Here is a 15,562-nt window from a genome sequence, read left to right on the forward strand (position 1 = left end):
AGGCCTAGACTACCTTTCTCAAAAGATCTCCGTAACTTATTAGAAAGCATCCAGTCGCTTGCCTTACATATTCTGTCAAACTGTTTCAAATAGGAGAGTGGTATTTGAATTGGGAGAGACTGTAATAAATAATTCAGTTTAGGCAGACAACTCATTTTAATTACATTGACTTTTCCGTTGACATTAGAAGTGGAGCCCATCTATCCATATCACAGGAAATATTTTTCATTAAGGGGTCAAAATTCAAATTCAAATTCAAATTTGGGGGAAATAAAATGCCTAAATAATCTAATGCCTGACTTAGGCCTTACATGTTTTTGACAGGTTTCATAAGATTCATCCACATGTATTGATGCTGTGTAAGGAGTCAATGTAGCACTATAACTGCTGGGATTGATCACTGAAATCAACTTAAGTGTCATCTGCCAAGCTTTTATCTCTGAGCTTAAGTGAGAGAACGTCCACTCCTGTCGATCTACACTGCCGAGGGTGACTCGAGTTACACACGTCTTTAATTCCCTTTGACAAGGGATTACGAACCAAGGCTCTTTCTTGCTCTATTTTTTCCTGTCTGTATAGTACACAATTGACTCTTCACTAAGCCCCATTTAAAATATATATATATATATATATATATATATATATATATATATATATATATATATATATATATATATATATATATATACAGTATATTCATCAGTCTTACTTAAGCAACTGTTGCCACATGCATATAGAAGTCCTTTCAAATTAGCTTTTTGTCTTTTCATTTGTGAGTCACTGCATAATTGAATAGTCTCTTTAAAACAAACAGCAAAATGATTTGCAATGTCATACTTCATTCCAACTTGTCTACATATTATTTCCATACAAATGAACCACTTTATCAGCACATTTGACTGAAAATCAAAAAATTCCTATAGGATGTTCTGTAAAACTTGTCTCAGCAAAGCTATGGAAGACCATTTCCACTATGTAAGAAGAAAAATCATGCTTTGGCAAATCATTATTATGACTTAAAAGTTATGACATAAAAAGTCGAAATTATGAGAAGTCATAATTATGAGGGGAAAAAAATCTAATTTGTATCTGTCAGTATATCATAATCTCATAATTTTGACTTTTCATCAATTTCAGCTTTTCATCTTAAAATTAGACTTTTTGTCATTATTTAAAGAAAATTCTCAATTATGACTTGGTATGTCCTAATTTCGACTTTATAATCTCATAATCATTACTTATTATCTCATAATTTTTCCTCTTATGTAATTTCAACTTTTTGTCTCAAAATTGTGACTTTTTGCATCAATTTCACTATTTTATCTCAATTATAACTTAGTGTGTCATACTTTCAACTCCTTAATTATTACTTATCTCATAATTTTGTATTTTTATGTGATGATTATAACTTTTTATCTCATAATTTTGACTTTTTGTCGATTTTAAATGTTTGTCTCAATTTAAACTTAGTATGTCATCATTTGAAAAAAATAATCTCATAATTATCACTTATTATCTCATAATTTTGCCTTTTGTGATATGACTTGTATGTCATAATTTTAACTTTTTGTCAATTTTAACATCTCATTATACATTTTTATCTCAATTATGACTTAGTGTCATACATCCGATTTTTATCTCATAATTATTACTTATTATCTCATAATTTTGCCTTTTATGTGATATTATGAATTTTAAATCTCAATTTGCCTTTTATTGGATATTATGAATTATAATTCTCCATTTTGACTTGTTTGTGTAAATTTCAACTTTCATCTCATATCTATGACTGAGTATCTCATAATTTTGATTATCACATAATTGTGGTTCACCAAGGCCTGATTTATTTATTTATTTATCTTATTTGGTGAAAAAGGGCTTCTATATTAACCTATGGGAAAAGAGCTTAAGAAAGAGTTAATTGACCTACAATCTCCCACCTTTCCCCTCTCTATGATAACAGGCTGCTAGGCTGATCTGCTTTCTATGGGACCACTCCTTAACACCGCGTATGAGGGGAAATAATTGGCTTAAACCTCTTGTCATGATTACGCACCACTGTGGATTAAACACTTTGACATTCACTTCTCATAGACGGGCGCAGGTGGCACACCTGTGGGTGCTCAAGGAATGTAGCAAATTCTAACAACACCCCTTCAGTTTCTGCTCTCGCACGATCATTCAGAGGCATGTTTGCATCGATCGGCAGGCTCACGGAGGAGTTAATTATCCTCCAGCACTGCTTTCTGATCTATGTCCTTCCCTGTCAGCTTCAGCACCTCTTAGGCACATTATCCAGTGATGCTTTGCAGGACGGCAGGGGCCACTGGAGATTTTCGTGTTTGTTTGGGAACTGGCATCTCTTAGACTGAGTTCACCTCTAGAGCTCCTTCTGGGATTGACAGATGTACATGTCTTGATAAGGAGTGCTCTGCGTGCACATGTATACAGCTCACATGCTTTCAAATATATACACTTTAAAAAGTATGTGTGCAAGCACTTTTAATTCATTTTCAATCATATATGCATTGAAATATTAAACAATAAGCACACTATTGCAATCTACATGCATATAGGCCTGCTGTATACTAATGTTATTTTTGATCAGCATAAACTCATCTCGATAAATCAAGGATGTATATGAGTAACACTTTCTTAAGGTGATTTGCAGATCTTAGCTAGACTCCTAGACCTGCCAAGATGGTGTTCAGCTGGTCAGACTGGGAGACCAGCTGGCTAACCATTACATCAGCTTAACCAGCACAGCTTGAGAGACAACAACTCCTAAAAGGCTGGTTTAAGATTTCTGTTTTCAATAGGGTCATAAATAAAATAAAAATCTGACATTTTTAGGAAGAAAACGATTGTGATTTTTACCTATTAAAGCATTATTTACATACTATTTGACTATTTATTGATATTTTTATTAGCTTTTATTTTTATATTTTAATTATATTTTGTTTAAGTTGTGATTTGTCATTTTTGTATTTTTTATATTTCTTTTGTTTAATTTTTTTTGTTGTAATTTTAGTACTTCAACTTATATAACCGATTGTTGCAAGAGCTGTCTGGGTGGCTGATCTCACCCCTAATTTCCACCAACTGCGGAACGGCTGCGGATCCGCTCCGGAACGGCAGCGGAGTCAATAGGTTTCCATTAAAGTCAATGTGTGTATTTTCACTGACTGCGGAACGGCTGCGTTCCGACTCCGGCGATCCGCAGCCCTCCGGAGCAGATATGCAGAGCTTCTATAATATTTTGCCGGATGTCGGAGAGCTCTGCAGCAATTCAGCACTTATATTGCGCGATCATACGTGAATTCACGAGATCTCGTGGGTCCTCGTGACTTCAGCTGTTAGTCATGCCGTTCCAGCCGTTCCGCAACAAATCCGGACCTGGTGGGTATTGAAGGACAGCGGAGCACAGAGCCGACACGCAGCGGAGCCGATCCGCAGCCGTTCCGCAGTTGGTGGAAATCCGGGGTCAGACGATCTTGGAGGTGAAGATGCTGGATGTGGAGGTCCTGGGCTGGTGTGGTTACACGTGATCTGCGTTTGTGAGGCCGGTTGGATGTACTGCCAAATTCTCTGAAACGTCTTTGGAGACAGCTTATGGTAGAGAAATAAACATTAAATTCACTGGCAACAGCTCTGGTGGACATTCCTGCAGTCAGCATGCCAATTGCAAACTCTCTCAAAACTTACGACATCTATGGCATTGTGCTGTGTGATAAAACTGCACATTTTAGAGTGGCCTTTTATTGTGGCCAGCCTAAGGCACACCTGTGCAATAATCATGCTGTCTAATCAGCATCTTGATATGTCACACCTGTGAGGTGGATGGATTATCTCGGCAAAGGAGAAGTGCTTTGAGTTCAGCTCATGAAAAATGGGGGGCAAAAACATAAGTGTTGCGTTTATAATTTTGTTCAGTGTATATAGAACACACTTTTTTTAGAAGTCGTGAAGTAATTACTTATTCAAAACAAGTACCTACTCAAGAAAGTATGCGATTTCGGAAGTAGCCACATCTCTGAATATTAAACTGGGATAGAAAAAACATTTTAACATTAAAACATGACACACTTCAAGTCTGCATTTGTTTTCCCTTGGGAGCTCTGTTCTACCTCTTAAAAAGAGTCTTACATAATGTAAATGAGTTTTAATTTATTCCTGCGTCATGAATATGATCAGACCTCTGAATGAAAGAGCTTTGCGTACAGGCCGCTCGGTGATTCAGCATTGGATTAGCTGTACTATGCTGCTGATCCTCTGTTTATACAGTTCATTGTGCATGTAGTGCTGCTTTTATTCTTTTCCAAGTTTTGCTTTGCCATATAGAACCTGTTGCCATGCAACTAGACCGTGTTCACTGCGCAGAGAACTGAATGTAACATTTTAGTGTTCTCTTGAGTGGGAATTTCCTGTGGTAGTACTGCTTGAACTCGAAACTAAATCCACCTGGAATCCAGGTTTATTTGAGATTATTTTAATAGATGTGCAAGGGACCATGGGAGTTGGTGTGGAGAAGGAAGAATTATTATATGACTGAGGTGAGACTCTTTTTATCTTTGTGATTGCCAGGTTTATGCTGCATGAACTTGCTCCCCTAAGAAGTGCACTAATATTTTCACCACCAGGGGGCACTAGGCACAAAATACGAGTAAAGGTGAAGTCAGTAACTTTTTATTCATAAAAAAAGATTGTTAGACTTTAAAATATTTTAAATCATATACAATCGCATGAAATAACCTACAGTCATGTCAGTGGTTTACACATTGTAAAAACATTTATATGATCAATAAGTTATGACAACATATGTTTTTACATTGCTTTAACTCATCAAAATAAGTTAAGCAATTTTCAACTTTTTTATAAGTTATACAAGATTCAACTCATTTTTAAGTAGTTTTAATGTAATTTAAGTTATATAATTTAAGGTATATGCCTGATGAAGGCATATGCGTGAGACCGAAACGTTGCTAATAAAGAGTTTTTGATACTTTTTTGCAAGTACGGACAATGTGCGGGATTTCTTTGTTTTTTGTTTATTACTTGACCTACCTACATGGTCTTTTTTCCCACGCACCTATCACCTGCAGGTGTGCGATGGTGTTTACGCTCGAATGTAATTGAAGTTGAAATTACTTAAACATCCAAGTTGATTGTGCTTAATTTAAGGCAGCAACTTTTTTTTCCCAGTCTCCATTTTCTACCAAGGGTTCTCTTCTCTCTCATTTTAGCATTTCCTGTTCTGTTCTATTTATTCGTCTTTTCTTCTTACACTCTCTTCTGTATGCGGCTATCTCCTGTCTTTTGTCTCCGTAAAGGCCAATTTCCTCACTTGGTTTGATTTGGTTTAGTGGGCTCTCAGCTATTGTTCTGATCCACTGACCTTTCCTTCAGTGGAAGCACAATTAAATAAGACTGTGGGCACACATGTCAGGAATATCTCTCTCTGAACGGCAGTTATTTTGATGAAATATGCCCTCCATCAGAATTTAAGGGCATTAGTACTTACCCCGGTGTGACAGGACCACCTCAAAACCCTCAGCGATTTCAGACACTTTCCTGAGCAGAACCTCTGAAGCGGGTAATATTATTCTGGATCTGGCCACTGGAAAATTGCCCTTTACTGCCTTTCTTGCCGAGGGAAATAAACCGTTTCATTTTACTTCAACCAGACTCAACTTTACATATTTAGAATCGCTTTGATTGTGTGACTGACATGATATGTGCTTAATCTATACAGACTGAGGCGAGAGATTTATATGCTAAAAATGTCTAATAATAAAACACACCTGCACCTAAAGCATAACATTCCTGGATTAATTTCTGTTTTGCTCTCTTATCGAAGACCACATTTTATTGCTTTTATGCCTCAGTGAAGCCAGAGTTTGAATTGTGTCAAATAAAAAAATCTATTTTGCTTTAGTGTTGCATATCACAAACCATAAAATCAGAACTTAATAGGCTCTATGCACGATCGCTTCCGCGTTTTGTCTCAGCCCGGCCATTTACATCCGGTGCTGCGCCCGAAGCCGTTTTTGCATTAGGTGGATATAATGGCAAATTTAACTCGCTGTTTACAAGAACTTCCAGCGGTTAACGTGAATGATGTTAACAGTATTGTGAGGCAGTTAGCTGTCACACCTAAGAGTAAGAAAGAGAAGGGCTTTAAATTATATATTTCGAGCTACATCGACAACTTTGAGGGTGAGTATTCTCTCCTATCATGCAAAATCCGACTAGCGAATCGGTTTCTAAAATCGTTGTCCACGTTTCTGAGAAAATGAATTTTATGAAAGTTTTGACTCTAGTACACTTTGCTATAAAACGCGCTATGCGGAAGTAAAGACGCTGGCTGAGATTCTACCCGAAATAGGTCAGCAGCGTTCGTGCATAGAGCGTATTAACACACAATCCTGCTAAATGATTATTACATTTGCGCATCATAAGAAATATCCAATTGCCAGATGAGGTTTAACTGACCAAATCCATATTTTACAATACATTTGGTAACTTTCACTATAAGTGTAATGTTTCCTGTCCTGTGTTTCCCTTGTCTTGTGTGCACTTTTGTTATTTCCTGTTCTGTGTCATGTTTTGTAGTCCTTTGTAGTTTTTCTTGCTTATTAGTTCTCCCAGGTGTTTCTAATTAGCCACACCCCCTTGTTATCTTGTTTAGCTTGTTTGTCTGTGTATTTAAACCTCTGTGCTTCAGTTGTTGGTTGTCGGTTGTTGTTTAATGTAGCTGTTACCTGTTCTTGTCCTGAGTTCCGTGTTCCGCCTGGATTACCTGTTTGTTTTATTAAATGTGTGCTTGCATATGGATTCTCTCTCTGCTTCATCCTTGCCTCAGCGTGACAGAACGACCGACCTAATGATGAATCCAGCAGCATTTTTGCCAGTGTCTCTTCCCCAGCCACCAGAGAAAGGACCATCTTTTGAGGGGACCCGGTTGGTCATATTTCGTGGGTCCCGTGGAGGCCGCAGTAGAGGAGGTGGTCGAGAGGAGTCCCGACAGCACTCTCCATTCTGTCCCCTCTTCGACCCTGGGTTGGTGATGTCCAGCCCAGGGCCCTATTTGCCACTGGTTCCATCCAGCACAGAGCCATGCTGGTTTCCGGTGGTCCCGAGTCCGGTGGTCCCAGTTCCGGTGGTCCCGAGTCCGGTGGTCCTGAGTCCGGTGGTCCCAGAACTCCCCATCATCAGTCCAGCCGAGCCCGCACTTCACCCCTGTCCAGCCGAGCCCGCACTTCACGCCAGAGCTGCCGAGGCCAAGGCAGTACGCGTCGTGCCCGCCGCCCCTGAGACTGTGAGCATCATGCCCGCCGCGCCTGTGACTGACAGCGTCGTGCCCGCCAAGCCTATGTTCGAGGTTGATGACTTCAGCGATCTTCCTCCTCTCATTGGGCCTGACGAGCCAGAGCCAGAGCTTCACGTCAGTCCTGCCGAGCCAGAGCCAGAGCTTCACGTCAGTCCTGCCGAGCCAGAGACTGTTCACGTCGCTTCTGCCGATCCAGAGACTGTTCACGTCGCTTCTGCCGATCCAGAGACTGTTCACGTCGCTTCTGCCGATCCAGAGACTGTTCACGTCGCTTCTGCCGATCCAGAGACTGTTCACGTCGCTTCTGCCGATTCCAGAGACTGTTCACGTCGCTTCTGCCGATCCAGAGACTGTTCACGTCGCTTCTGCTGATCCAGAGCTTCACGCCAGTCCAGCCAAGCCTGCACTTCACGCCAGTCCAGCCAAGCCTGCACTTCACGCCAGCCCAGAGTCTCCTTCGCCGCTGGTCCCGCCCAGCTAAGCCTGCACTTCACGCCAGCCCAGAGTCTCCTTCGCCGCTGGTCCCGCCCAGCTCAGAGCCCTCTTCATCGCTGGTTCCGCCCAGCTCAGAGCTCTCTTCGCCGCTGGTTCCGCCCAGCTCAGAGCCTTCTTCGCCGCTGGATCTGCCCAGCACAGAGCCCTCACCGCTGGATCTGCCCAGCACAGAGCCCTCACCGCTGGATCTGCCCAGCACAGAGCCCTCACCGCTGGATCTGCCCAGCACAGAGCCCTCACCGCTGGATCTGCCCAGCACAGAGCCCTCACCGCTGGATCTGCCCAGCACAGAGCCCTCACCGCTGGATCTGCCCAGCCTCACCGCTGGATCTGCCCAGCACAGAGCTCTCATCGCTGCCCAGCTCAAAACCTTCTTCGCCGCTGGTCCTGCCCAGCTCAAAGCCCTCTTCGCCGCTGGTCCTGCCCAGCTCAAAGCCCTCTTCATCGCTGGTCCAGGACTCTTTACCGGGGAGCCTCCCCAAGAAAATTTTGGGGGGGGGCAATACACCTCCGGACCAGTCCGATCCGCCCTGGCCGCCTGAAGGTTCGTGGTCGCCCAAGGGGTCTTCACCGCCGTGGTCGCCCAAGGGGTCTTCTCCGCCGTGGCCACCCGAAGGGTCTTCTCCGCCGTGGCCGCCCGAAGGGTCTTCACCGCCGTGGTCGCCCAAGGGGTCTTCACCGCCGTGGCCGCCCGAAGGTTCTTCACCGCCGTGGCCGCCCGAGGGGTCTTCGGACAAGATGGCCGACTCCACGCCTGTGTCTTCGGACAAGATGGCCGACTCCACGCCTGTGTCTTCGGACAAGATGGCCGACTCCACGCCTGTGTCTTCGGACAAGATGGCCGACTCCACGCCTGTGTCTTCGGACAAGATGGCCGAAACCACGCCTGTGTCTTCGGACAAGATGGCCGAAACCACGCCTGTGTCTTCGGACAAGATGGTCTCCTCTGATCCGGTGTCTGTTCCTGTGCCATGGTCGCCTGAAGGGTCGTCTCCTCCCTGGCCGCCTGAAGGGTCGCCTCCGCCCTGGCCGCCTGCACAGCCTGCTCCGCCCTGGCCGCCTGCACAGCCTGCTCCGCCCTGGCCGCCTGCACAGCCTGCTCCGCCCTGGCCGCCTGCACAGCCTGCTCCGCCCTGGCCGCCTGCACAGCCTGCTCCGCCCTGGCCGCCTGCACAGCCTGCTCCGCCCTGGTCGCCTGCACAGGCTGCTCCGCCCTGGTCGCCTGCTCCGCCCTGGTCGCCTGCACAGCCTGCTCCGCCCTGGCCTTCTGCCCTGCCGGAGTCTTCAGGCCCTCTTCCGCTCCACGGGCCTGGCCCCCCGTCCCGCCCCCGGACCCGCCTCAGACCCACCACCCTCCTGGACTTTTATTTTCTGAGGAGTGTCTGGAATCCACTCCTTAGGTGGGGGGCTATGTAATGTTTCCTGTCCTGTGTTTCCCTTGTCTTGTGTGCACTTTTGTTATTTCCTGTTCTGTGTCATGTTTTGTAGTCCTTTGTAGTTTTTCTTGCTTATTAGTTCTCCCAGGTGTTTCTAATTAGCCACACCCCCTTGTTATCTTGTTTAGCTTGTTTGTCTGTGTATTTAAACCTCTGTGCTTCAGTTGTTGGTTGTCGGTCGTTGTTTAATGTAGCTGTTACCTGTTCTTGTCCTGAGTTCCGTGTTCCGCCTGGATTACCTGTTTGTTTTATTAAATGTGTGCTTGCATATGGATTCTCTCTCTGCTTCATCCTTGCCTCAGCGTGACAATAAGAAAAATACCTGCAAGTATTTCATTTGCGAACTTAGAGATTTTATATAGAAAATCTATTTGAGATCACTGATTAAAAGCTCCAAACTTACTTAATTTATTTAACTCATGATGTTCTGGGGGTCCCCAACTGTAACTCTTTCAGTTCCCTGTCAGTTCCAAACACTTTCAGTCTAGATAATGCTTTAAAACAAATCTTTTGAGCTGTGCTACAAGTCGTACTTGTGCAATCTTTGCATGTCTGTGTGGAGGATATTTTATGCCATCATGAATAAGGTAATTGGTCAAATGTGGGTAACGACTGGCATGTGACTGCATGTCATTGTTCAACGACTTCACCTTCGATTTAAAACAAATGCAAACAACAACATTCAGGGAAATGTAATGATGTGCTTGATATTTACAAAATGTTCATGGTCAGCACAGCAGGGTGAGCACAAAATGATTTTAAGACCAGGAATTACTAATTATTATGATGATGTTTTGAAGTTGTCAAGTGCTTCTGTGTGAGTACTAGAGTTTGTGTGTGAGAGACAGCTTGCGGAGGAGTATAATTATGTATTGATTACATTGTGATCTATTCTTGTCTTATTTGACTTCAAAATTGCCTACAATCATGCTCTCCCTCACAATAACCTCTGGCTCTCTATTCCCACACTTTGACAGTTCTTCCTGTTTTCTCCCTTATACATTCTAACATTCGCTATTTGTCTTTTTCAAATAAATATCATGATTAGCACTCAAATAAGATGAGAAATGCTCAAACTATGACAAGACATTATAACCCTGCTTTATCCTTTATCCTGTTTCAGGAGTCAGGTGCCAGGGCAATATACTTCCTAATGTCTTTAATCAGATGCTGTGTCTAATAAATCTACTTAACATTTTTATAGCATATAGAATTTATAGCCAACCAATCAATAAATTATGATTAATTGCATTACATTTTATAAAAGGTAAATAATAGGCCTATGTGTAATTATTAGATTCAGCACTTTATGGACTTACTCTCACATGTGTAAATATGTTTCCATTCAATGATTCATATGTTGATCTTTCAATTCCATGATGAGAAAATTTCATCAAACAACGATTGCAAATGGCTTTTGTTAAACATCTTGCCTGGGTTTAATTTATAAATAAATTACTTTTGAAGAGGAATTTATTTAATTCTCCAAAATGTACTCAAGAATGAGTGCAAAAAAACAACTTTTTTTAAATGTTCCAAACTGTTTTTATTAAACTCACAGAACAGAATGAAACATAATATCAACTGTAGCCTAATAAATGCATTAATGGCGTAACATTAAGCATATTTAATTAATCACAGACAACCCTAGTAGACATACAAGGTACCCCTTCATGATATATTATTAATGCGCTCAACTCAACAATTAATGCACTCAACATTTATTATCAGCCCCTCTGGCCTTTTTTGTAGACTTTGCGGTATCCAAGGCGCCTGTTGCCTGAACAAAATTTTTACTTGTTTTTCTGTATATATGTGTCTAAATGTGCATAATAAATGAAATCTGGGAAAAAAAATGTGTTGTTGTTGATAAAGACTAGTAGGAAACAAGGCGACCAGATCAATAAACGACCCTGGATCAATATAACAGTCTCCATCACAGCTGTTATTAGTTTTTTTTAATGCGAGTAATCTGAATGAACCTTTCACACTAATCAACTTTTCAGACTAATGAGGAAACTAGGCCTGTTGAACAGACACGGTGTTAATTACAAAGTATGGTATATTTAAAAATAGAGGGTGTGAAATGCTGGTCGAAATTCCTTCCAGTGATGGCACGAGTAAACAAATTATTTATTTTACTATACTGTAGAAAACTGGAAAGTAGTTAAAAGTTCTTGGCTTAAAAAAGGACCAGATGATCACATATAAAATGACAGCACAAACTTCTGTGCCCACACCCAGAGACCACAGGGAAATTAATGACACAAAACTAATTAAGACATTTAATATTTTTGGAATGGGAAAAACGTGTTATTACATCAGTAGCATTTACTCTCAAAAATGAGATTGTAACTGTGGTCTGATGTCATTCAGAACAAACTGCTCTAGAATTTTTCTCATGTAATTATTTCTCCTTCAGTTTCTGCTTCTATTATGATATCTATAATTTTCTCCTCCTGTACTCCCCGTGATGTAGAATGAAAACAGAGGCACACACTTACTTTAATTACTTTTTTGTATTTATTATTCATTTATGTTTGTCTTTTTAGTTTTTCCCTTTATAATATATTTTAACATTGTAAATTTGATTCATTTTTATTTTACTTTCTTTTTTAATTCATTAAGGTGCCCCTATTATGATTTTTCGAATATTACCTTTCATGCAGTGTGCATATAGCTGTTTGTGAATGTTCTGCTAAGTTTTAAAGATCGAAGTGCACAACAAATAAAGTTATTGCCAATGCCACCTAAAAGAAAGAATCGATTCTGAACTGCCGAGATGAGTCGTCAGCATTTCCGTTTCCGACATGCTCTGTAAACGGTAGACCAATCACAACAGACCAGGCCATCTAATCAATCAGAGCAGGAAAGGAGGGGTTTAGAGAGACTGAATCTTCAAATTAACCATTTTCAGACACTGTGAGAAAAGAGGTGATATGCAGTGTATATTATGAGAAAAATAAAGTGTTTTTTGACCTTGGATGCATGTAAACATATTGTAGGAGACCTCCAAAACTAAATTAGGATCCTTTAAAGGGATGGTTCGGAGTAAAATTAACCTATGGTCCTTTGCACCATGACCTCGAGCCAAACACCCCCCCTCCTACATCAGGAGTTTATTAAATAACACTTGCCTGACGGCTCATGCTACCGCTAACCCGGACGTCGACATCACTTCCGTGATTTGGGAAAAGCCCGTAAAAGACCTGGCAGAAAGCGATGCATAAGGATGTAGTGTAACGACGAATTATTATTATAAGTGTTACCAACTTAGTGTTAACTAATAATTGTTGCAAACTGGTTCTACCAACAAAATATTAGTGCATTCCTGGAACTGGGCGTCGTTACACTACATCCTTATGCATCGCTTTCTGCCAGGACTTTTACGTGCTTTTCCCAAACCACTGAAGTGACGTCGACGTCCGGGTTAGCGGTAGCATGAGCCGTCAGGCAAGTGTTATTAAATAAACTCCTGATGTACTTACAAACTTTCCAATGCCTTGTTTTATGAGTACAGCACCTATTTGTACTACTGTAGAAGTTTGGTACCATTCCGGGCATTATTAGTGGGGTAATTTACGAGATACATCCTTGGATCCATTATCGCCTGCACTAAGCCATCCGGCTGATATCTCTAAATAAACTCTAACTTTAATAATGTTCAACCAAGGGAAAAAAGGCTTCTTGGGGGGTGTTTGGCTCGAGATCAGATTTTACTCCGAACCATCCCTTTAATAATAATAATAATTTAATGACTAGTATACTAAATCCTCCAAACATTATTTGTCTCTAATTGCTGTGTCAGCCATGTTTCATCTGGTCTAAATCAGGACACAACGAAAGAGATGAAGTCTTGTGTTCTTGGAGAAACAGGTTGTTTAAGTAAATAGGAGATATCTTAGTAAAATAGAGAGGATATCCACTAACAGATACAAAACAGCAAAATGTCGATGAAACATATACCTAGTCTCGGGCATCTGTTGCAGGAAAACTTCTGATATATTAAATAAACACCTAAACATAACCTAAACAAAGAATTACCAGGTTTTTATAATTGCCACTATGATTAGCATGTAGCATGCTAACACTTCTGTAAATAGCATTGGCTAGCAAACAATTCTTACTATTACAGAATATAGAATTCATATACGATATGAAATATTTCCGTATAGAATATTTGAATGACCCACTCTTACCTTCAACACTAGAGTTGCATTCACACCATGTCAGAATTATCATTTGAGTCTATTGTTAATGTCTTAGTAAGGCAAGAGTAATCTGAAACAAAAACTAAACTCATGCAATACAGTTTAATGTAGCTAACTAGCTACAACAAAGCTGTCCCACTAAATATAGTTTATCAAAGTCAGCATGGAACAGAAATTGTGATCATCTTTTCTTCCCTATTTCAAGTAAATATCAGAGCCACTCAAAAAAGGGAGATCTGATACGATCACTGTACCACAGTACCACCACAGGGAGAGAAAAAGAGAGGGAAACAAGAGGACTAAGATGATTATTTTATATCATCTTACATTAAATGGAACCAAATCACAAAAGCCCTGACAGGAGTGAGCTGACACTCTCAGCCATTATGACACTGCGGTGTGAATAATCCTGACAATGTTTTTTCTTTCTTTTGCATTCTATCAATAGGTCTGATCTGTGTCAGGATATTAATATGTCACGGTCATCCTTTATACACTAATATATTATACACCCGATCTTAGCAGGTATTATACAACTGATGTGAGTGCATCCTGGACTTACAAAGGATGTTCAAAAAACAGGTCCTATTGGAAGAATATTGTTCGGTTGCTTTTATATAATGTTGTTGTCAGACTACATTGTAAGTTATTAGTTATGTAGGCCTGATGCATGCTTGCTATATGCAACTTGTACACAGTTGAGTGGTCCAGCATTATAAAGTCAGATGCATTTGGCATGTTGTTTCTATCTTCTGTTGTTTTAATTGGCATTATCTTCTTTGAGTAGTTCTTGCGAGCAATGGCATAAATATGAGTGCTAAAAATAAACAAGAATCAGCACACTGCCACTTCTGTCCCCAAGGATTTATTAAAATGAACAACGTTTCGACCCAAAGGGTCTTCGTCAGGCCTGACGAAGACCCTTTGGGTCGAAACGTTGTTCATTTTAATCAATCCTTGGGAGCAGAAGTGGCAGTGTGCCGATTCTTGTTTATTTTCGTTTGATGCTTCATTTGATCGAGCACCTGCCAAAAGTTTTTTTGGGATGTGCTCACAATTTCTTTTTGAATAAATATGAGTGCTGCCACCTAACGGAACCACTAATTAATGCAATCAATTTCAGGCACATGCAATGATACAAATTTTTTTTTTCTAGTTTCAGGTGAAAGTACGGAGCCTTGGCACATGACGTCATGAAATATCGATGATATTGTGACCACGAATTAAGAATTCCTTCCCACGACTTATTCATTTGTTAACTTTTTTTGGGGGGTGGGGGGTGTAAATCGTGGCTGGAAGTAATGTGATTGGCAGTTGTCACTATGACGGTTGCGTCAGCACCAAGCCGTCAAGAGGGTCGACACAGACGCCCCGTGTGAATGCAGTGTATGGGCTCGTTCACACAGAACGCGGGCAGTGGAATGGGGGAAAAACACAAGGTCTCCAGACACGTTTTTTATAAGTTGAACGGATTTTTATTTGAGTGCCGCATTTTTAGAACGCTGTGTCAAGCGCGAGACGCTGCAAACGATATAAGACGTGAGCGCAATGGTTATTCGTCCATCTAGCTTGTGTTTAAATAGAAAAACAATGTGAAAGTAGCGGACTGGAATGGAAAAACGTGTTCTGTGTGAACGGGTCTAAGGGGGAGGGGCATTCTCACAGAAAGCATTTGATTGGACAACAATTTGTGTAGTGCAGGATGAGTAATCAATACTTTGCTTAGCTATTCCTAAAGAAAAGGAATAGCTTTTAAAAACTTTCTAAAAACTTTTTCTGTTAAAAGTGATTTTTTAGAAGTACACTATACAGCTAATAGACATGAACTAAAAATCACAGAACTCCAATGTGGTTTTTAAATGGCACAGTCACTTGTTGTCAACTTACACCCACCTGTGGAGTTTGACTCACATATTAAATTCGGTTCTCTGTAATGCAGCAGTGACTCCAAACATTCATAATGCCCATAATCCAGCACAGTTCTGGTGAATTACCGTCACTTGTAAACTTCGAGCTCATTTACCAGTTCTCATTAACGGATTATTTGACATTTAATTCAGGCACGGCAGGCACTAAGACTCCCAACCTGC

Source organism: Leuciscus leuciscus (assembly GCF_965113295.1).
Source record: "Leuciscus leuciscus genome assembly, chromosome: 4".
Lineage (NCBI taxonomy): Eukaryota > Metazoa > Chordata > Actinopteri > Cypriniformes > Leuciscidae > Leuciscus > Leuciscus leuciscus.